Here is a 24,213-nt window from a genome sequence, read left to right as displayed (position 1 = left end):
TGGGAGGTAAAACCACAGTGTTTAAGTCCTATGTCACTTCAGAGGAGAGAGAAGAGACATCCTCATGAGATGGTGCCTGGCAGGCCAAGACGGTCATGCTTAGTACCTTCAAGGGCTTGTAGCTCTGGAGATAAGAGATCGTTCACAGCCAGTGAGCATTCTGTGACTCTATTTATGAGATATTATGTCAGCTGGGACTAATTCAACAATATATCACTGGTGATCTTTTTAAGGCAGTAATGCTATGATTTCCAAATGCCTGGCTGGGATTTAAAAGACTCAAACTTCCCTAATACCAGGCTTCCATGAGACATATGTCAATATCCACATGTGTTTTCTGGTAAGGAACTAACATATACCAGAGAAGCCCCACTCTGAACATCCCCAAGTGGACATCATCTTGTAACCTTTACTAAGATCCATGTCCTTTCAGCTTCCCATACTAAAATCTAATTTAAGATCTGGGAGTCTGAGCATGTATTCTGACCAGTTCCCAAATCAAGTTCTTGAGGCCTGTGTCTGATTTCTTTTTCCAACAGGTAGATCTTAGAAAAAGGGCATTCCATTCTGAGGAAATCATGAGGAAGCCCAGAAAAAGGAATAGCAAGTGGTGTGTTGTGGCCATGGGTAGGGAACAAGAGAGAGAGAGAAGGAAAAGGTAAGTTGGATCCCTATTGAATCTCCAGTTTCCCTTCCCTGAGGCATGTTTGTGGTGTGAGACTTGCCATGTCTAATTGGACCAAGAGTGGACACGATTTGAGATGGACAGTTTTGTTTTGTTTTGCTTTTTCCTGGGACTTTAGAATTTAGAGCAAGCATCCTCTTGTTAGTCTCCACACCTAACACCTAAGGTTGTATTTGGGACACTTAGGGTTTCCTTATCCCATCATGGGGACTGAGCAGAGAAAGGGGAGGTTTTTCAAAATCAGGGTGGGTAATGGGGAGGTAAAATCTTTTTCGTATGAGGGTGGCAAGTAATGAATCTTGTCTAGTCTGCCAAAGACATCTAATCCTTCTTAGTTCTGAAAATTGCTAAATTCATCTTATGTCAGCCATTCTAAGTGCCTCCTTTAATGTACTTTGCTGAAATGAAACAAAAGTACTTCTTTTCCATAGGATTAAATGCACTCAGCCCAGCCTGAGTTTATGGGGCATCAAAAAGAAAGAATGTCAGGTAAGTGATTCTTCAGTTCCCCTCCATTCCGACAAGGCTTGGTCATGTAGACATGTTTCTTTTCCTATCCTTGATTTACGCTTACCCTTTGCTTTTGGAGAATTAGATTATCTTTTATTTTATTTTATTTATTTTTTGAGGGGGTCTAATCATGTGCGACTTAAAAGCTGTGGCAGTCCAAATCTGTTGGAAAGCTCTGAAACCTGGGCTCTCTGGGCCTTGATAATATCTAATGAGATTATCTGCAGAATTTCATTTGTTGACAATGGCGGTCTTGTTATTTTTAAGTGGTTCTTTTTCATACTCCAACAATGCCCTCTGGAGAAGGCTGCAGACAGCTTCTTCCCATGTTTCATTTAAGGAGAGTGAATGTGCCTATGTTTTCACAGAGAGGACAGCTGCAGCCCCAAGAGTATGGCCAGTGTTCCCTTTTATCCTCCTCCTCGTGTGCTGTCAGATTCCTGGTGACAGGGAGCCAGACACTCTAGGAGATGAGCTGCTCTCAGCACATCAATACTGTCATTCTCCCCTTGGCTCCCGCCTTCATCTACCCTTGCCCGCTCTCAGTCTGCTCTTTGCTAACGCACGTTGACTACAACACAATTCCTCCATCCTTGCTTGAGTCACAGGCGAGTATGTTCTGTCTTTGATAAACATGACTTGGTATTGACCCTAACATTCCCTGAGCTGCTTCCTTGATGGCCTTTTTTCTGCCTCCCTTACCTTTCAGGGTGCTCTTTGCAATTCTTTGAAAGGTATAAAACATAAACATATAAGAAAAAAAAAGGACAGGGGGTTCCTGGATGGCTCCATGGGTTAAAGCCTCTGCCATTGGCTCAGGTCATGATCTCAGGGTCCTGGGATCGAGCCCTGTTTCAGGCTCTCTGCTCAGCAGGGAGCCTGCCCCCCCCCCCCCCCGGCCTACCTCTCTGCCTACTTGTGATCACTGTCTGTCAAACTAAAAAAAAAAAGAGCAAAAATAACATTAGTAATAACAGAGGCCTTTGGTTATTTATTCTAGTTCATCTACCATGTTAGCCCTTGATAAGCATTTTCTCCTTAAATTCTGAAACCATGGTGAGGTATTTCTATAATTATCTCAATTTTCAGAAAGAGTCACCGAGACTCAAGAGTTCACGTGACTTTCCCACTGGTAAACCTAGTAAGTGACAGAGACAGGACCTGAAGCCATGTGTCCTGCCCACATCAATGCTTCCACACACAGTACTGTGATAGCTCACTGCTTGGGGACATGAAGAAAAACACTTTGGAGGACGATCTACGTTGTTCATTTTCATAGTATTTGGTCTTCGGCAGCCAAGAGTCCCAGTGGCGATTTTGTTTCTCGTTTCGCTGTCACCGAAATCCAGGAGCCAACATTCTCTCTGGGCTCGTAATCATGTCTTATCTCCATTAGCAAGAGGTATTGGACAGATGTATCTTTTGGACCTCATAAGATGGTGCAGAGGCTAGCTACTATCTCACCGTGCTTGTGTCAATATTTTATTGTTTTTTAAATATGTTGTGTTAGATATAATCAGTATCTTTCCTTCCTTTGAAGCAGTCTCTGTAATTTTGTGAGGGGAACAGGCAGCTGAAGTCTGACTCAGTGTTACAACGCAGGAGCCAGTACGGTCTGCACGGTCAGCTCACTGCTTTAGATGTGTGCTCAGTGGATCATTGTAAGACGCAGGAGAGGCTGGTCATAATACGATCTTCATTTTCAGAGAAGAGATTACAGCTTAGTATAATAGCAAACCTCTGTCACCTGTTATTGTACGTTCTCCCAACTGGTCTTTTCCCACGTCTTCACACTCTCACTTTCTTTTTCCACATTATTACAAGAGTGATAGGCTTTAAAATGTAAATCTGGGGTGCCTGGGTGGCTCAGTGGGTTAGGCCGCTGCCTTTGGCTCAGGTCATGATCTCAGGGTCCTGGGATCGAGTCCCGAGTCCCGCGATCGAGTCCCGAGTCCCGCATCGGGTTCTCTGCTTGGCAGGGAGCCTGCTTCCTCCTCTCTCTCTCTCTGCCTGCCTCTCTGCCTACTTGTGATCTCTCTCTGTCAAATAAATAAATAAAATCGTTAAAATAAATAAATAAATAAATAAATAAATAAATAAATAAAATGTAAATCTGATCAGGCCACTTCCTTGTGTAAGTCCCCTGAGGGGTCTCCAGTTTCTCTTGGAACCAGGTCCAGAAACCTGAATGTGGTTTAGGAGAGTTGTTATGTCTTACCCCTGACTAAGTTCTCAGCCTTGTGTGTTACCTCTTAACTCAAAACTTCTCTAGCCCTCTTCTGCTGGGTTGCCTTCCCATCTCTAGTATACGCCTATTCTTTTTTTTTTTTTTAAGCTTTTATTTATTTGACAGACAGTAAGAGAGGGAACACAAGCAGGGGGAGCGGCAGAGGGAGCGGAAGAGGCAAGGAGCCAATGGGGCTCGATCCCAGGACCCTGGATCATGACCTGAGTAGAAGGCAGACACTTAATGACTGAGCCATGCAGGCATCCCTAGTATATGCCTATTCAAGTAGAGATCATATTGTCTGGCTTTCAAGTTATCTGAAAACAAGCCTGAGCTTTTGTTTGGCTATCCCTTATTGTGCCTGATATACTGGAAATACAGCAGTTTTATCATGTCTCTTCAGCGGTTGGCTGATAATGCTCTGCTTCACATACCAACCCAGGAAAGCATCTTCCTCATGTGCTTGAAGGTTGAAGTATGACCTCTCAAAGATGTCCAATCCCAATCCTCAGGATTTATGAATGTTCCTTTATATAGCAAAAAAGACTTTGCAGAAGTGATTAAATTAAGGATCTTGAGATGGGGAGATTATCCTGGATAATCTGGGTTGCCCTTAGGTATCACAGGAGTCTTGATGAAAGGAGGCAGGAGATGGAAGCAAGTGGCAGATGTGAAAACAGAAGCAAGAGGTTGGAGTGATAAGGAAGGGACTAGGAGCCAAAGATTATAGGCAACATCAAGAAGCCAGAAAAAAGGCATGGAACCAGCTTCTCCCTGAACCCTCCAGAAGAACACATCTGTGCTGACAACTTGATTTTAGACTTCTGACTAAGAGAATAAATGTGTGTTGTCTTCTGCGACTAAGTTTATGGTAATTTGTTAAGGTAGCAGTAAGAAACTAACACAGTACACACTCAACTTTCAAGAGTCTTCATAACCAAGAAATCGAAGTCATTCATTCAACAAATACCTATGGAGTACTGGGCACCCTACTTTGGACATTGCCCTTAATGGTCTTTATATTCTAACAGAGGGAGATAGAAAATAAATAATAAATAGCATGTTGGAATTATAAGTGCTTAGTATTTAGAGAGAGGAAAAAAGGAATGGGAGAATTATAATTTTAAATGAGGTGGTCAATATGAGAGTCAGTGAAAAAATGAGTAATGTGAAAGAGTTAGACATATGGATATATGAAAGGGCATTCTCCAGGCAGATAGACAAACCAGTATAAAGACCATGAAAAGGGATGTACGTGGCATGTTTGTGGAATGGCAAGAAGCCAGTGCAGCTGAGGCAAAATAGGCCAGAGCAGAGTAGTAGGATAATGAGGTCAGAGACATAGTAGTGGAGCCAATTTTATAAGGTATTTCTTTGGATAAAGAGGGTTAGTCTTGAAGGGTTTTGAGCAAAGGCATAAGATGTACTAAAGGGGCGCTTGGGTGGCTAGTTGGTTGGGTGACTGGCTCTTGATTTCACCTTAGGATCTCAGCTCAGGTCTTGATCTCAGTGTTGTGAGTTCAAGTCCCACATTAAGCTCCACACCAGATATGGAGGCTACTTTTTAAAAATGCACTGAAGCAGGTTTTTGAAAGAATCACTCTGTCGCTGTTTTGAAAATAAATCCAGAGTTAGGGTGGGGATAGGGATAACAAGGATGAAAGTAGAGACACAAGTGAGAAGGCTGTTGTAACAACCCAGGCAAGAGATATTGTTGGCTCAAATCAAAGTGGTACCTGTGGGATTGGTGAGCAGTGGTAAGATTCTGGATATGCTTTAAAAGGTGGGGCCAGTAAGATTTCCTGCCGAATGGATATGGAAGTGCAACTCCAATATGTTTTGTGTAATCGGAGGGGGAATGGAATAGTCTTTAGCAAAGATGGGGAAAACTGAGTAAGTAGGACTGAAGGCAAAGATCAGGGACATGTTAAGTTTGAGTCCTGTTAGACATCCAAGTGGGGGTCATGAGTGGCAGTTGGATAATAAAGTCTGTCCATCAAGAGAGATCTGGACTGGAGCTGACAGCACGTGGATGCCATTTAAATGATCAAGCAAATGGAAAGCATAGAGGGTGGAAGCAGACTGGGGACATGCAGAGGCTCCCCCATGCAGATTAAAATACAAAAGTGACAGGTGATTGGGAACTCTAGGTTAGAAATGATTGGAACATGTGTAGGAAAATATAATATAGTTTATCTCAGAAAATTAGTTGTCTAGGGGCTCCTGGGTGGTGCAGCCACTTAAGCATCTGACTCAGGTTTTTCTCAGGTTGTGATCTCAGGGTCATGAGATCAAACCCCAGGCTCTGCACTCAGCATAGAGTCTGCTTCAGATTCCCTCCCTCTCCCTATGCCCCTCTCCCCTTTAAAATAAAATAAATAAATCTTAAAAAAAAAAGAAAGAAAATTAGTTACCTATTTTTACATAGAGGAAGATATTAATTTTCTGTAAAAACCCTACATTTTTACATCAAATTTTTTGTTTCTTTTTCTTTAATTAACTCTAACAAAATGCAATATAATGAGTCCACTTAAGTGTCAGCATTTGCATTTATTTTTCTTAAACTTACCACAGTAGTATCATTTTCCAGAGCCCCATAAATCTCCACAGATTATCTTTGAAGATATCTCCTTCTTAAGAAATGAAAAATCAGGGGCACCTGCCTGGGTCAGTCAGTAGAGCATGTGGCTCATGATCTTGGTTTGAACTCATTGGGTGTAGAGCTTACTTAAAAAAAAAAAAAAAAAAAAAAAAAAAGTGAAAAATCAGTATGGTGACTAGAAACAAGAATAAATTTGCTGTTTGGGAAATGGGTTTCCCAAGAGTATGTGTTGTTGTCTGCTCCCTCATCTGACAGGTTTTTCTACTCTGCTCTTTTGCTGGAATTGAATGATAACATTTATCAGATGTTTGCCCCTTCATATTTTTTGAAATACTTTCATGTATGATTTCATTTATTCCTCACAATAGTCTTAGGAATGTTATACTCATTTATAGACAAGGAAAATTAGGCTTAAAGAGGCAAAGTAATTTATTCACAGTCACTAGTAAATTTTGGATTTGACAAAAACTTAGAACCACCAGCTCTTTTCCTACTTCATTAAGATACATGAGAATCCTTAAATTATTAAGTTTTTTTTAAAAAAAATCAGTTCATGTTAAGAGAGAAGGTAAAAGACATTTTCTGGTCTACTATCTGTTAAAAAGTAGTCTAAGATTATATAAAATCTAAAGAAAATTAAGGTATTATAAATTTCTCCTTAGAAATTACACTTTCTTAGTTTTTATGTTCTTTTCTCTTGCAAAGATGACTTAACCTATAGGGCATAACTGTTCCTTGATTATTCCAAAGCTGCCTTTAGATTGGTCATAATCAGAAAACATCATATAATGGCCATTGAAGACCAGCTCTGTGCCCTGGCTCCCTAAAATGGAGCTTGATAATCATCCTCATTATCCCATTTTGTCTGAAATTTCCTGTCACTCTTCTCTTATGTTTCCTAAAGTCTGTACCATGTGACTGTGAATTAAAAAGCAGTATTTCAGGTATTTTTGGATAGATTTTATGAGTACTGTGAGAAGGAGAAGTAATAGTATTAGAAGTGGGTGATACCACTGTTGTTATAAACAAGTTGGCATGGGGGTAGGTTTCTAACTTAATTATTTGCTGCCATTGAGAGGTTTGGCTTTATGAAAATGAAGAGTAAGACTGCCTTAGAGTACTGAAAGAAAGGGGAGGCTTTGGGGAGCAAAATGGACAGGATAAATAAAGCTAGGCCTGGTGGCTGGGAACTCAATATGTAGAAGACATCAGAGGGAGGTGGGGATCTGGAAATGATGCTTGTCAATAAGATACATATGTAATTGGAGAGGAAATACCATACCCCACATGACACATCTAGATATATTTAGTTAGATGCTTCCATGTGAATGAAACAAGATGTCAGAGTTTGGTGACAGGGTGACTCAGGAGTAACCATTAAAGAGAATAATTTGGTAGAAGTGAGCTAGTTGGTGGGGGGAGCATTTGGAAACTCAGAGTTAACATTGTTATATGATTCCTATTCTAACTCCCACTCCCCAAATAGATAGTTCTATACAGAGTATATATGTTTTCTGAGAATACTATCGCTTTAGCATAATCAATATGCCTAACCTAAATAAAGTAGGATATTCCTGAGAGCAGTAAATGGACACTTTATGACTCTCTGAGTCACCAAGGAGCCTATACCTGTATTATTGTTTTCTTAGGTTTATCTGTGACTGAAAATAATAGAAAACTGATATTTACTTAGATTAAGCTGGAAAGTAGTGAAAGAACATAATACTAGGCAATTAAAAATCCTCTTAAAAGTTTATTCTGAAAAAAAAAAGTTTATTCTGTTATAAAGAACAGGAAACCAAAATTTTAAGAAACTTTAAATCTTATATTTGGGAGAACACTGACTTAGGAATTAGAAGACTGCTCATTAGTTCCATGATATTGAGCAAGTCATCAGATCTTATTTTTTTCATCTGTGACATGAGGATAATTGGCCCATGCCAATGAGTCCACCTACTCAACAGACATTTCCTGGGCAACCACCATGTGCCAGGCCCTGTGCTAGCCTTCGTGGGTACAAAGTGGTTTCTGCCCACAAGGACTGCTAGCCTTCGTGGGTACAAAGTGGTTTCTGCCCACAAGGACTTCAGGGCCGACTGAATGATAGGGTTGTTGTAAAAAGTAAACAGGTTTATGACATGCATATAACAGCACTGCACATGGTAAGGCACTATATGAATATAAGAGAGTATTATTTGTGTCAGTGAACATTCATTAAACACCAAATGTGATAGACTCCGTACAGAACACAGTATTCAACTGTTGTATAAGATCTGTTGTCTTAACTCTGCTTCTAATTTTTCTTTCTATTACGTGTTTGTGTTTCTAAGTTTCTAACTTCCTTGAAAACAAAGACATTCTAAGAAGCAATTAGAATTTCACACCCACACCATGCCCTTTTATTTATTAGCTTTCTTTCTTTTTCTATTATTTGAAAATACTGAAGCTGAAGGAGAGAAACTGCCAAGAGGAAGTGCCAGGCAAGTGTTACAGCTGTCACATACAGAATGGCAGAAATTCACAAGCAAAATGCAACTGTGGGTATATTATGAAGGTAGAACAAACAGCATTTTCTGATGGGTTGAATATGAAGCATGATAGAAATAAAAGATTTAAGAATGCTTCCAAAAATTATGGCTTGGGAATCTGGGGATGATACATTTGCCATCATTTAACACAGGGAAGACTTCAGGGAGAGAAAGTAGGGGAATAAAGTGGTAGAAATCATGTTTGAGTTTGGAATATGTTATTTTCGAGACTTCTGTTATCTTCCAAGAGGAGATGTTAGGCAGTTAAGACATGTGAATCTGAAATTCAGGAGCGAGGTCTGGCCTGAAGGTGTAAATTTGAGTCATCAGCATCTTTATAGCCAGGAGACTGAGTGTGATCACCAAAGGAACTGAGTATGGTTGAAAAGAGATGAGCGCCAAAAATAGACCCAGAACACTTCAGCTTTTAAGAAGTCAAGGAAAAATGAAACAGATGGAAGAAATTCAGGGAGAGGCACCCTAAAGCCATATGAAAAAGTGTAACAACTATGTTACCCTATCAGATGTAACCTATCAAATGTTAACAGGAGAACTGACAGTTAATCATTGAACTTATCAACATGGAGATCGTTGGTGATCTTGACAAGAAGAGATTTAATAGCAGGCAGGGAGGAAAGCTGGGTTGAAGATGGTTTAAGAGAGATGAAGAGGAGAAGAATTAGAGGAGATATGTGAAAATACGTTCAGAGAATTTTGCTTGTAAAGAAGATAAGAGTCATGGGAAAGAGAAGTGGGCCAAGAGAAAGTATTTTTTTTTTCTTTTGTTTTTTAAACATGGGAGAAATAACAGGAAGGAAATGACCCAGTAACAGAGAAATTGATGGTACAGGTAGGGGGAGAATTGTTGGAGACATATTTTCCAGCAATGAACTGAGAAGTTTTAAAGCAAGCAAATGAAGAGGTCATAAGACCAAGGCAACTTTACTACCTTGGTAGCCTATGTAAGCAAGCCAAAACCTAAACCAGAGTCACTTCCTATAAATGCCTCAGGGTGAATAACAACCACTCACAAGCAGCTAACCAGGCTTTCCCAAATAATGTTGTAGTTTAAACTATAGCCAATCAAATAATCTCCTTGCTTTGATTGTGTTCTCTATAAAATCTTTGCCCCTGGCTCTCCTCAAGAGTGCTTTTCCATTGCCAGTATGATGCTGCTCAGCTAGAATCAATGTTTGCTCAAAAATTCCCAAAATTTTTAATGTGCTTTGGTTTATCTTCTAACAGAAAGAATGGGATATAGTTCACAAAATGGCTAGATGGGAAGGAATCGGATGTAGTTGGAGAGGGACTGGCTGTGGAGAAGTTCATGGATGGAGGAACAAGTATTCCTTGGGAATACTAGGAGGGAAGTTAATGGATGTGAGTGCAGATGCCGGCCAGTGGGAAGGTGGTGGTGGTAGAAATCTGGGAAGTTCTTTTCTGGATGATAGGTTCTTTCCTAGAACCTAGGAAAGGTTCTAGTGAAGCAGTGGGAACCCAGGTCATCAGTTGAAAGTGAGGAGAGAGAGGAAGTGTTGGAAGTTTAGGCAGTGTGAGTGTGTAGTTGTGAAATAGTCAACAGCAGAGCAGGAAAGTGAATGGACGAAAGAGGTACTGTGGGATCGCAAGGTCCCTAAGGAGTCCTTTTCTGTTTGGATGACCCACTGTCCCAGTTTGCCCAGGTCTCAGGGGATTCCTGGGACCTAGACTGTCAGTGCTAAAACTGGGATCATCCTGAGCAAACCATGATGGTTATTCATGTTAATGTTTCGTCATGAATTGAGAGACATTGATGGGGTTATTTTTTGGCAGTCAAGAACAGCTGCATGAGTGCAGGATTAAATTAGGAAGTGAAAGAAGGTCAAGATTTCATCATAATTATAGTTTTGCCAAAGAATACAACAAACACTATGAAGCACCAGTGCCACTTGGAGGCATATACCCCAAAGAATCAAAAACAGAGTCGTGAAGAGAGATCTGTGCTCCCATGTTCACTGTGGCATTGATGACAAGAGCCAAAAGGTGGAAGCAACCAACGTGTCCGTGAACAGATGAATGGATGAACAAAATACGGTACACATATGAAAGGCAATATTATTCAGCCTTAAAAACAAAGGAGATTCCGACACATGACACAACATGGATGAGCCTGAAGGCACTGTGGTAAGACAGCCACAAAAATACCAGCACTCACTGGCTCCTTCCCCCTGTATGAGGTGGAATCTGAAAGTGTTAAGAGCCCTAGAATAGTCAAATGTATTGAGACAAAGGAGAATGGTGATTGCCAGGGAATGGGGAGAGGGAGAAATGGGAAGTTACTCTTTAAGAGGTACAGATACTAGGTTGTTTGGACCAGAGGGCCAGCAAGCTGTGGTATGAAGGACGACGGATTTTTGAGAAAGCAGGGAGAAGGAACAAAGACAGGAACGGGTACCCCTTTGTTCAGGGGCTATTGTTTTTGTGAGTTGCTGCCCCCATTCACACAGTTTTTTCCTTCTCCCTTCTTGTAGAAATGGTTTCTGCTGGGAGGATGACAAAATGGCTGCTTCTCAATACTGCTATCTGGAAGGAGAGGGGATTAGATTTGCCAACTGAACAGCCCTATTCAAAGGGATTTGTAGAAATGAAGTCCTAGATATAGGGAAGTAGATGGTTAATAGGAGGGGGAATCTGTCGCCTTCCATGGAAGTATGTGTCTGAATGGGTAATTTCTAGATTTTTCTTCTTTGCCTTCCATTACCATTATCCCCTCTGTGAGACTGCTTTAGTTCCTCTGCCATTCCAGGGGCACTCAAGTGAATCTTCTATAAATGGTGCCCTTTGCAATTGTGTCAGGTGGGATGCCTCCCTGTGGGCCCTTGGGCAGGGAGAGAAGTGTGAAGAGCCCGACGTGCCTGAGGTGAATTGAATTGGGGATCAATAAGAATATAACAGACTTAAAAATGAAACTTTTTTTTCTAAATACTGTCAAGGCCAAGCCTCAGTATAGTATCTGTGTAGACTTCAGGAACCAGATCTTGTGCCATACTCTTAAATGAATTAATTTCAAATATAAACACCCAGCTCTACTCTGCACCTTTTGTGGCATGCTTGGGGAACAGAATCTGGTCATGTATTTCTGCTTTTGGACAAAAATCCATTGTTTGCTTCATATTTTATGCCTAGATTTTAATTTTTCAGATGATTTTTTTAGCTAAGATTGAAGTGACCTGAAATATGAAGCATACATGCACCCCCACATTTATTGCATCATTACTTACAATAGCTAGCCTAGATATGGGAGTAACATAAGTGTATATTGGTGGATGAATGGATAAAGAGATGGTACAGCATATACCATGGAATATTACTCAGCCATAAAAAAAGGATGGAATCTTGTTATCTGTGACAACATAAATGGACCTGGAGGGTACTTTGCTAAGTGAAATTAAGTGATACATAGAAAGACAAATACTTTATTATTTCACTTAAATATGAAAATTAAAAAAAAAGAAAAAAGAAAACAGAGACAGACTCATAGATACCAGCAACTAACTACTGTTTGCCCAAGTAGAGAGGGGTTGGGACACAGACAAAATGGGTAAAGGAGATGAAGAGTTACAAACTTCATAAAATAAATAAGTCGTAAGGATGTAATATACAGCATGTAATATACACCATGTTTCCCATTGTCAACAACAATGCAATAACTATGCATGGTGACAGATGGTAACTAGACTTATTGTGGGAATCATTTTGTAATGTATAAAAATATCAAATCATGGTGATGTACACCTGAAGCTAACAAAAAAGTTACCTATAACTATAGGAATAATCAGAGTATATTTTTATTTGGGCCAAGAAGATAAAGGCCACTAGGGGTATCAGACCAAAGACATAATCGTAGTTTTTTTTTTTTCCCAGAACCTCTAACTGTAATGTCTTACTTATCTCTAGACTGTTAGACTAGAGTTTTACCATGTATTTCTTTTATTTATAGTCATCATGGTAAGTCAATTTGTCACTGTTCTGGTCATGCAGTGGAAAATGACATAATGAGCACTGATTTTCTGTGAGCTAGGGCAGAGATGGATTACAGTGTCAAGATCAGGTTACTTTGATTGTGATACTGTCCAATGCAATTCAGAAATTCTTGACTGACCTTCACATTATGAACAGATTTCTGCTGTTTCTCGGCATGATTTCCCAGGACTTTCACTAACTTGGCAATTTGCAATATTGATCAAGTCAGAGTTCTATTCAAGTATCTGCTATAAAATATCAAGTTGTGAATTTTTTAAAGGTCAGAGTACAGGTTTTACCTAAGTACATTTCATGTAGAAATTAAAGTGATTCTTTTTACCCACCGTAGATGTGTCTAAGATGGCAGAGATGTGAGGAAACTTGGAGTGAGGGAGGTAGGAGTCTCTAGAAGGCTAGCATTCAATGGGTGTAGGCCAGTTATCACCATTTGCTGAGGGCAGTCGATGGAAGCAAGGGTGTTGTTAGGAAGATGGGTACATGGGACAGAAATGCCAGGGGTGAAGCTACTCTTCTTTCTATAATACACTGAGAGCCCCTCCAAGGGACTGTATCAGCCAGAGTCCAACAGGAAACAGAAAACAAATTGAATAGAGAAAATTCAACATAAAGAATTAACAGGGGATTTCAGTAATGGGGGATTGGCAAACCCGAGCCAAGAGAATGCTAAGAAATACAAGAATAGCAGATGGTAGCAGTAGCATCACCCCTCGCATTGAGGTGGAGCACCCCAGCGGAATGCCATGTTTCCCAGGATAGAGATGCAGACATTCCTGGAGAGGGTGCTCTCATGGCTCAGTGGGTATGTGAAGTTCGTTAGACGTATTTTCTCTGGAGTGCTGGGAGAAGCCGTCCTCATGGCAGTGGTGCTATGCCTCAGAACTCTGTAGACTGTAGTGGTCTGGGAGAGCTGTTTAAGGGGAGAAGCCATGTCTGCCAACCCTCTTCTGTGAAGTCTATCCAGGGGTATGTGCGGGGAAGCTGTTCTTGGAGAGGTGCTAAGGCTCTCCCCTAGGAAACTGCCTGGGGCAGGGGGAGGTGCTGAAAATCCAGCCTCAGTGAGACCAACGATCATGGACATGTCTGAGGGTCTGAGGGGGGTGTGCCAGTAAAGAGGTCACTTGCTGCTGTCCTACAGGTGTTGCTGAGAAAATCACACACACTGCAGGAGCCCTACAAACTCAGGACTGTAAACCAGGCAAAGAAGCATCTGCCTTGTCCAGCATCACTCTCTTGACAAACGCTGGGCCAGCTGGCAATGGAGAGAGAGCTGCAGAAATCGTCTCTGTTATTGCAGAGCATGGAAGGACATGTGGATTTGGCGCTCAGAGGTAATATATTGATAACTCACACTGTGCTCTAGATATCTCCCTACCACCTCTCATTCTCTGAGTGAGGGTGACCCTGTGCTCCCTGCTTTCTGGAGAAAATTCTATTTAAACTAAAATGTTTGCTGCAAGGTGCCCTCTTTTGTGCTTAGAGCCAACTATGAGATTCAAAGTCTCTTAATGAAGAAAAAGACTTAGTGCACAGCCTAACATGCCCTGCACATAAAACAATTACAGCTCTGTGCCAGGTGTCATTACTTTGGACAAGCCCTCACAACAATACCCAGAGATTGATCTGAGGCTCTGGTAGAGAACAGCAAGAAAGCAATTTAGAAAAGCAATAATAAAATGGATGGTGGCAGCCAAAGTCTATTCACAGGGAATTACCTTAAATATATTTGCCATTTTAGCTTTCTGTAGTGTTTCCTTTGTAATTACACGGAGGCCTCTAAGGGACTCTAGTTTCTTTATCAGCTCCTTCAAATTACATCTGTAGAAGACGAGGCAAATAGTTATTTAGGTCAGCACAGTTTTCGTATTTATTTGTCTTCTGCGTATATTTCTTAACAACACAAAAGAAAAAGGCATTTAGTCTTAACACAGGAAAACTGAAATCTAGTCTTTTTAATAGGACTCTAGTCAATTGAAATCAAATCAGAACCTATACTTCATCATCTACTGAGGAAAGGGACCTCTTCTTTGGCAGATGTGGTAGATTGGCTGGTCTGTCATCTTCTGAGCTAAAGATCCCACCTCCATGTACCCTGCTCTGATACATTCCCATGCCCACAAAACAGTGCAGCTATAGTCATTACTACCCTGATAAGAAACCTGCAGGTGCAGATGTTTGCCACAGCAGGAGGTCCCATGGCTCAGGCACCATGTTCTCACTGTGTAATACAGCACCTGGGGAGGGATAGCAACAAGGCCATCAGAACTGGAGCTTCACGTTCTATTTGATTTGGGCTCCTCTAATCTGCACACAAGGATTGATTTTTCAGCTTCTTTGCTTTCACTACTCCTAAAGAGGATGAAGAACATAATCCAGAATGAAGGCAGAAGAAGTGATTTCCTTTTTGCTTAGAAGAGAATTCGACTAGCATCTTTCAGACATGAACTAGGAACCTTGAGGGAGTTGGTCAGCGTGTAGCAATAGACAAATAGACAATTGACAAATAGTGCATCAGCACCTAAAAACATGGTCAATTTTAAGCTATGTATAGATTTAATGAAAGAAAAAGGCAATCAAAATGAAGAAAACTAAAAAAGAAATGATAACCTTATTGCCAGTTAATAATAATGTTGTATTCTTTACAACATTTGGTTTTGTGAGCATTTTTAAAATCTGTAGTGATTTCTCATTCTGAATGTTCACTTTATTAAGAGAAAGGATGGAATAAATATCACCAGAAAACTAACAAACAGATCTTCATTATATGAAAAAGTAAATATGAAATGAAAAGAAAATGAAAGGAAAATTTGGAGTAGGAAGGTTTTGGAGATATAGACGGGACATCCATAGGAATAAAGACTGCAAAAAGAGCACTCTAGTAGGTTTTATAGCTAATTTTTATTTAGGGCAATTAGGAAATATAACTAATTTTAGAGTTTCAATACAAACACAAGAGACCTTAAAGTTTCAAGAAAACATCACTGAATAAAAAAATGAAGTCTTTAACACCTGTTAAACTTATCTCTAGGGGGATAATTCATTTAATAGAAACTGGTCTCAGATACCCAACAAAATAACACTAATCCCTCAGGAGCTTCTGAGTGATGGGTAATCTGATACTGTATCCCTTATCACATTTTATTTTTCTAGGAATTAGAGTGTAAAAATTTTTTAAAAGCTTACTGCATGCAAGACTTGAAATTATTATTATTACTATTATTATTTAACCTAGAATGATAGGATGAGTTCAGGGACTAATAATCAACTGAATTACTTTTAAGATTGCCTGGTACACATATTCCCAGGCTGGTAGTGACCAAAGTCCATTACTGTTGGACAGCTGTACAATAACCATTGTATTTATGTTTCCCTAGACTCAAGCCTGAAACAGGAAGAATTTTCTGCCTTAGGAACTCTCTCTGATCCTTAACTTTCCATAATTGTTTGCTTTCCCTAGCTACCTCTAATATTTGTTGTTTGCTCAGGTCCTGCTGTGATATCATTACATGTTCCATGAAACTTGATCCCTTAGCAGAGTTGGTTATAGCACACCCTGTATCAGGAGAGGATGCAGAATCAGAAATGCATTGAATCAGCTTCTCCTACTGCATATGCTGCTGCCCCAAAGGGAGGTAGGCTCCCTGGGAGTCTGTAATAATCCAGGCCACTAGGGCACCACTTCATAAATTACTATTTCTTCATGGTAAGCTTTTCTCTTCATTGCAGTTTTCTTGGCTACTTGTGGTGACTACTTTTAATATCCAAAAAGAGAGAAAGTGGGGCAATGACAGGGAAATAATAGAAGCAGGATCCAGAGCTTGAAATAATTTTAGGATAGCATTGCTGACTGTAAAACATGGTCTACTGAGTGGAGTAATGTTAGATGTTTTATCCATCCATCCATCTGTTCACCCAGATGGCAGAATGAATATTCTAAAAAAAAAAAAAAAAAGCCAAAACTCCATGGATATTATGTAGGGAAAGTTGTAAGATTAAATGTAAAAAGAATACATGAAACCTGGAATTTAGGTATGAAAGATGAATCAAAGAAGTACAGTATGGAGGAACTCTACCTCGAACACTGTACACATGTGTAAGAACACAATGGGTGATTAAAATGTTAACATCAGCCAAATAGCTGCTGGAAATCTTTGCAATCATGTAAACAGAATTAGAATGTCTATCTCTGTGCTTTAAGAGTCATGTTTTCCTTGATTATGTTTGCCTTACACCAGGTTACTTGGTACTTTATACCACATTTAAGAGGAGTGTTGAACATTGGAATTCTCAGGCTGAAAGTAGTCAGGATGCTCTTGCAATGTGATCCTAGGAGGTGCTGGTGACCATTTCTAGGTCCTATTCTGCAATATGAAGACTGAAGTCAACAAATACAGAGATGGGTATGGCTTGTCCGTATTTGAAGACCTTCATCAAGAATCCGTACTGTTACCTGTGGGTGCTTAGCATTTCAAATAGTATCAAATTATTTACCAGAAGGGTTATTAGTTTAAGCGGTGTTAGAAATAATTTCTTAATTGGCAAAATGAGCCATGTTCAAGACCGACGTGTTTGATTAGGAACATTGTGAAGGTTCAAAGTATAAAACTTCAGATAGCTCAGGAGACTTCTACAATTATTGTAGTCCTTGAGGTCTACAGCCCGTCAGTTTAAGTTCCAGCAGTTCATGGGATCTAGTCATCTCATCTGACTATAAGTCTAGGTGGTTTTGCCATGAAAATATTGTTTCTCTATTAAAGCAAGCTTTTCATGCAAGGTGCTACAAAGCAAAGACCACAAGCATATAACTATTTTTGTACTTCCTAGCTAATAAATGTTTTCCTTCTTTTTGTGGGTGGGCTGGTGAGCAGAATTTGGTTCAGGACTTGCTTTCTGGGTGACACACCATCAGTTATTGAAGTTACATACATGTGGTGTATGTTTGCAGTCACGTGTGGTATCAGCTGCTACCTACCTCCATCTATAGGAAGATAGCAGCATTTACCCCCCAAATCTTCTATTTGCTGAAATGGTCAAATTGTGCCGTATCTACTTGCAACAAGGGGAATGGGTTGCAATACCAGTGCAGAGATGGCCTGAGGCTTCAGGCAACATATGTGGTAGAGTGAGCTCTGAGCTCTGTTCACAAAGATAAACAGAACTGCCTCATGGGGATGCCTCCAATAAGCCAGGGCACATAAGACTCTCATGATGGGCACATAGTCCAAAACTAAAAACACTTAAGGTACTTTACCGTCCTGATGTTAAGTGGCACAGAAATTGGGAGCATTCCCACTCAAGGAATTACAGATATTAGGGAAACTTGGAATAAATTAAAATATAAATATCTTTAAATGCTTAGAAATACAGAAGAAGAAATTGAATGTATAAGATGACCATAGGATACTGTTTTTTAAAAATTAAGGGAATGGGGTGCCTGGGTGACTTAGTTAAGCATATGACTCATGGTTTTGACTCAGTTCATGATCTTGGGGTCCTGAGAGCTCCTGAGGTCCTTGAGTTCCTGAGCTAAGCTTGGAGTCAGCTTGGGATTCTCTTTCTCTCTCTCCCTGTTCCCCTTTCCCTGCTCTCATGTTCTCTCTCAAATAAATAAATAAATAAATAAATAAATCCTTAAAAGGTAAATAAAAATTAGGAGAAAGTATGAGAACAACAAAATGGAAATTTTAGAAATTAAAAAATTGAAAAAAACTTAAATGAAAAATTGAAGTGAGAAATTGAAATGAAAAAGTGAAGCAATGGGATAAATGGTACCTTAACTCCAACAAAAAGAAAACTGATGAAATGCAAATGAGAAGTGAAGAAATTAGAATATGATGGAAGGAGATAAAGAAATGGGAAATACATAAACTCTACCAAATTTATCATAAAATAATGGTACTGTAATCTCTCTCCTTGCATGGGAGAAATATGTCTCTTCTTAGCTATCTGTTTACATTGTTACAGGTTTATATAAAATTAGCAAAAGTGGGATTTTAAACTATAATTGGTTAAGACTGTTGTGTCTTTCCATTCTTCTGCATCCCTGTCCCGCATTCTGCATGTTGGGTAGCACTGGGACGGCTATGTATATCTGTGGGAAAGTTGACTTGGGGATATTTGGTTTGTGTTTGGTGGGATGTATTTATGTGGTGTACAGTAGCTTCTCTGTGTTGCTACATTACTGTGAGGATCTTAAGGAAGGAACAGCTTCTAGGAATACTTTACTGCCAGTAGGACAAAATACCAGGCATCGTGTCACAGAAAGGCAAGGCTAGTGGTTTTTTATGATAGGAAAATGTCCTATAGCCCCTGTTACTGAGGCACTAAAACAAGGTTTCCGTTTCTTGTATTCTTATTCAAGCATAATTAACATACTGTGTTTTATTAGTTTCAGATGTACATTGTATAATGATGTACTAATTCTATACATTACTCAGGGCTCATCAACCCCGTTCAGCTACTTCACCTATTCCACCCCCCCCCACCTTCCCTTGAAAACCATTTTTCTGTATTTAAGGTCTGGGTTCTTTTTGTTTTTTGTTTTTTTTTTTTCTTTTCTCTTTTTGCTTTGTTAGTTTCTTAAATTCTACAGGAGTGAAATCATATGGTATTCATCTTTCTCTGACTTTTCATTACTGAAGCTTTGTAATAAAGTCTGGAATTGTGATACCTTCAGTTTTATGTTTCTTTTTCAAGATTGCTTTGGCTATTCAGGGTATTTTGTGGTTTCATATGAATTTTAGAATTGTTTGTTCAGAGTTCTGTGGAAAATGCTGTTGGTATTTTGATAGGGATTGCCTTAACTCTGTAGATTGCTCTGGATAATATAGACATTTAAACAGTATGTTTTTTTTCCCAACCCATGAGCATGGAACATCTTTCCATTTCTTTGCATCATCTTCAATTTCTTTCATCAGTGTTTCATAGTTTTTGGAATACAGGTCTTTCACCTTCTTGGGTTAAGTTTATTCCTAGATATTTTATTATTTTTGGTGCAGTTTTAAGTGGGGTTGTTTTTTTACTTTTTATTTTGGCTGCTTCATTATTAGTGTGGAAATGCAATGTACATTGATTTTGTATCCTGCAACTTTACTGGATTCCTTTATCAGTTCCAGCAGCTTTTGTTGGTCTTTAGGATTTTCTTTCCTTTTTTTTTTTTTTTTTTTTTTTTGTTTAGGATTATCTATATGAAGTATCATGTCATTTACATATAGTGAAAGTTGTACATTTTACTTATAAACTTGGATATCTTTTATTCCTCTTTCCTGTCTGATTATTGTGGCTAGGACTTCCAGTAGTATGTTGAATAGAAGTGGTGAGAACAGACATCCTTCTTCTGGACCTTAGTGGGAAAGTTCTCTATTTCTCACCACTGAGTATGTTGTTAGGTGTGGGTTTTTCATATATGGCCTTTATTATGTTGAGGTATGCTCGCTCTAAACCTACTTTGTTGAGAATTTTTATCAAAAATGGAGTTGTACTTTGTCAAATGCTTTTTCTGCATCTGTTGAAATGATCATATGGCTTTTATCTTTTCTCTTGGATGAGATGTACCATGTTGACTGATTTGGGAATATTGAACCACCTGCATCCTGGTAACAAATCCCTCTTGATTGTGGTGAATGATTTTTTAAAATGTTTTTTGGGTTTTGGCTTGCTAATATTTTGTTGAGGATTTTTGTATCTACATTCATCAGAGATATTGCCTATAGTTCTCTTTTCTTGTGGTGTCTTTATCTGGTTTTGGTATCAGTGTAATGCTGCCCTCATAGAATGAATTTAGAAGTTTTCCTTCCTTTTTTTATTTTTAGAATAGTTTAAGAACAAGAGTATTAACCTTTCTTTAAATGTTTGGTACAATTCACCTGTGAAGCCATCTGAGCCTGAACCTTTGTTTTGTTGGGAGTTTTTTATTTACTGATTCAATTTCTTTGCTTGTAATCAGCCTTTAAATTTCTATTTCTTCGAGCTTCAGTTTTGGTAGGCTCTATATTTCTAGTAGTTTATACATTTTTTTCTAGGTTGTCCAATTTGTTGTCATATAATTTTTCATACCTGATTGCTACGAACTTCTCTCTTAGAACTGCCTTTGTTCCATCCAAATATTTTGGGCAATTGTATTTTAATTTTCATTTGTCTCCATGTATTTTTTTTTTTGATTTCCTGTTTGATTTCTTGGTTGATCCATTCATTGTTTGGTAGCATGTTATTTAATCTCCATGTATTGGTCCTATTTCCAGATTTTTGCCTTGTGATTGATTTCTAGTTTCATTATCAGTGTGGTTGGAAAAGGTGTATGCCATAATTTCAGTCTGTTTGAATTTGTTGAGACCTATTTTGTGGCCTAACATGTGATCTATTTTGGAGACTGTTCCATGTGCACTTGAAAAGAATGTGTATTCTAATGTATTGGGATGAAATGTTTTGAATATATTTCTTAGATCCATCTGGTCCAATGTGTCATTCAAAGTCACTGTTTCCTTGTTGATTTTCTAACTTGATGACCTATCCATTGATGTAAGTGTGTTGTTAACGTCCTCTAGTTTTATTGTATTACTGCTGATTTCATCCTTTATGTCTATTAATAGTTTCACTATGTATTTGGATGTTTATATGTCGGGTGCATAAATATTTATAATTGCTATATTTTATTGTTAGGTTGTTCCCTTTATGATTATGTAGTTTACTTCTTTGTCTCTTGTCAACAATCTTTGTTTTAGTATCTATTTTTTTCTGATGTAAGTATTGCTATCCCAGCTTTCTTTACATTTTCATTTGCATGAAAAATGTTTCTCCATCCCTTCACTTTCAATCTCCAGGCATCTTTAGGTCTGAAATGAATCTTTTCTCGGCAACATATAAACGAGTTTTGGGGCTTCTGAGTGGCTCAGTCAGTTAAGTGTCTGCCTTTGACTTAGGTCATGATCTGAGGTCCTAGGATTGAGCACTGCATTGGGCTCCTTGCTCAGCAGGGAGTCTGCTTCTCCTTCTCTCTTTGCCCCTCTCCCAGCTCATGCTCTCTCTCTCTCAAATAAATAAATAAAATCTTAAAAAAAAAAACACACACAAAACACATGGATCTTGCTTTTTAGCCAGTTAGTCACCCTATGTCTTTTGATTGAAGAATTTAGCTCATTTACATTCAAATTAATTATTGGTAGGTATATACTTATTGCCATTTTGTTACTTAGTTGTTTGTTTCCTTATCTGTTTCTTTCTTCTCTTGTTCTCTTCCCTTGTGGTTTGATGGCTTTCTTTAGCGATGTGCTTAGATTCCTTTCTATTTATTGCTTGCATCTCTGTTAAAGGTTTTTGTTTTGTGGTTAACATTAAGCTTATATGTAACATCCAATGCTTATAGCAGTCTATATTAGGATGATGTGTGCTTAAGTTTGAACCATTCCAAAAGCACTAAATATTTACTCCTTCCTCCATACTGCATGCAATGATGTCATATTTTATATCCATTTATTTTGTGAATTCCTTGAATATTATAATTGATTTTCCTGCTTTTGTACTTTGACCACCTTACCAGTTTTTTGTTTTGTTTTGTTTTGTTTTTTAGAGCATAAGCATTGGTGGGGAGCAGAGGGAGAGGAAGAGAGAGAATCTTAAGCAGGCTCCACACCCAGCAGGGAACCCAACATAGGGCTCAATCTATGACCTTGAGATCACTACCTGAGCCAAAGTCAAGAGTCAGATGGTTAACTGACTGAACCATCCAGGTGCCTCTCCATAAGTTTTATAAGTGATTAATCTACTACTTTTATGACATTTGTATGTACCTGTGAATTTTTTTCCTTTCTTAATTTTTTTTGCTTTTCTTAATTTTTTTTGCTCCTGATTATGACCTCTTATTTTCATCCAAAGAGTCCGCTTTAATGTTTCTTATAAGCCTGGTTTGGTAGTGATAAATCCAACTTTTGTTTGTCTGGAAAATTACTTATCTCTCCTGTTATTCTGAATGATAGTCTTGCTGGATATAACATTGCTGGTTGGAGGTTTTTTTTTCCTTTCAGCACATTGAAAATATCATGCCACTCCCTCCTAGCCTACAATGTTGCTGCTGGAAATTAGCTGATAGCCTAGGGAGTTTCTGTTGTAACTATTTTCTCCTACTACTTTAAAAATTCTCTCTTTGTCACTACTTTTTGCCATTCAAATTATTGTATGTCTTGGTATGATCTCCTTGGGTTAATTTTGTTGAACACTATCTGTGCTTCTTGGATTTGGGTGGTTTGCTTTATTCCCCTCAGTTTAAGGAAGTTTTCAGCTATTACTTGCTCAAATAAATTTTCTGTCACCTTTTCTCTTTTCTTTCTGGAATCCCTGTGATGCAAATGTTATTATGCCTGGTGATGTCTCTGAGTTCCCATAACCTATTCTATTATTTTTTCTATTTGCAGCTCATCTTCGTGGCTTTCCTTTCTTTTCTTTTCTTTTTTTTTTTTTAAGACTTTATTTATTTATTTGACAGACAGAGATCACAAGTAGGCAGAGAGGCAGACAGAGCTGGGGCGGTAGGAGCAGAAGCTGAACAGGGAGTCTGATGCAGGGGTCGATCCCAGGACCCTGAGATCATGACCTGAGCCAAAGGTAGAGGCTTAACCCACTGAGCCATCCAGGTGCTTCTCTTAGTTGCTTTCTATTACTCTGTCTTCCCAGTTATCTCATCCATTTTTCTGCTTCCTCTAGTCTACTATTTATTCCCTTTACTGTATTTTAATTTCAGTTATTTAATTCTTTATCTCTGATTGGTTCTTTTTAATATTTTCTATCTCTTTGTTGAAGATTTCACTGAGATCCTCCAATATTTTCTCAAGCCCAGTATTTTTATGACCATTAATTTGAATTCTGTATCAAGCATATGGTTTATTTCCACTTCATTTAGCTCTAGTATGATTTTTGTCTTTTTTTTTTTCCTTCAATTGGGAATAATTCCTCTGTCTCCTTATTTTGTCCAGCTCACTGTGTTTGTTTCTGTGTATTGGGAAAGTCAGCTATGTTTCCTGGTCTTAATAGTAGTGGCCTTATGAAGAAGAGCTCCTGTAGTGCAATGTTGCCTCTTCACCAGACCCTGGAGCTTGAGGGGTATCTCCTGCATGTGTTGCATATGCACTATTATTGTGGTTTACTTGCACTTGCCTTTAGTCCAGTCAGCTGCAATGGCCCTCTTTGTTTCTTATGGGCATGGTTTGTTTTTTGTGCTATTAAGGGGTCAATCTGGGGCCACCTTGGTTTGTAATTGGGTCAGAACAGATGCCTGCCCTCAGTCTCTTTGTTGGAAATGCACTTATACTCAACTGCAAGGCACTCTTGCTGTATTGTTCCTTGAGAGACTTTCATTGGTGGGGAGGGCCCACGGATCCAATGTCTGTCCTCAGTCTGTCTGTGACTCCAAACAACAGGGGTCTTTATTCTTCCCCCTGTGAGGTTTTTGTTGGTGGGTGGGACTGGTAGTCAAATCATATACATGCCCCCAGACGACTGTTAGGGCTAGAGTTGAGCCAGTGTGTGTGGTTATCTTCCTCTTTCCCCAAGGTGAGAGTCACTTTTGGAGTGGTGCTGGCCACTACTAGGGCTGCTTAAAGAATGAGACACATCAGACACCACTTAGGAGGAACTCCTGAACAGTGGGTCA

General features: G+C 39.0%; 1 long non-coding RNA gene across 2 annotated transcripts in view; it reads left to right on the top strand.

Moving 5' to 3' along the window:
* The first annotated feature begins 1,114 nt into the window (after positions 1-1,114).
* The window catches only part of LOC132018154 (uncharacterized), a 75,742-nt gene continuing 52,643 nt past the window's right edge, over positions 1,115-24,213 (top strand). For both annotated transcript variants that reach the window (XR_009404463.1, XR_009404462.1), the window contains exons 1-2: positions 1,115-1,174; positions 13,711-13,903. This is a non-coding gene — a long non-coding RNA (uncharacterized LOC132018154). The remainder of the gene's footprint in view (positions 1,175-13,710; positions 13,904-24,213) is intronic.

Source organism: Mustela nigripes, chromosome 5 (assembly GCF_022355385.1).
Source record: "Mustela nigripes isolate SB6536 chromosome 5, MUSNIG.SB6536, whole genome shotgun sequence".
NCBI lineage: Eukaryota > Metazoa > Chordata > Mammalia > Carnivora > Mustelidae > Mustela > Mustela nigripes.
Note: the sequence above shows the minus strand (reverse complement) of the source record. Positions and strands in the feature narration are given on the sequence as shown.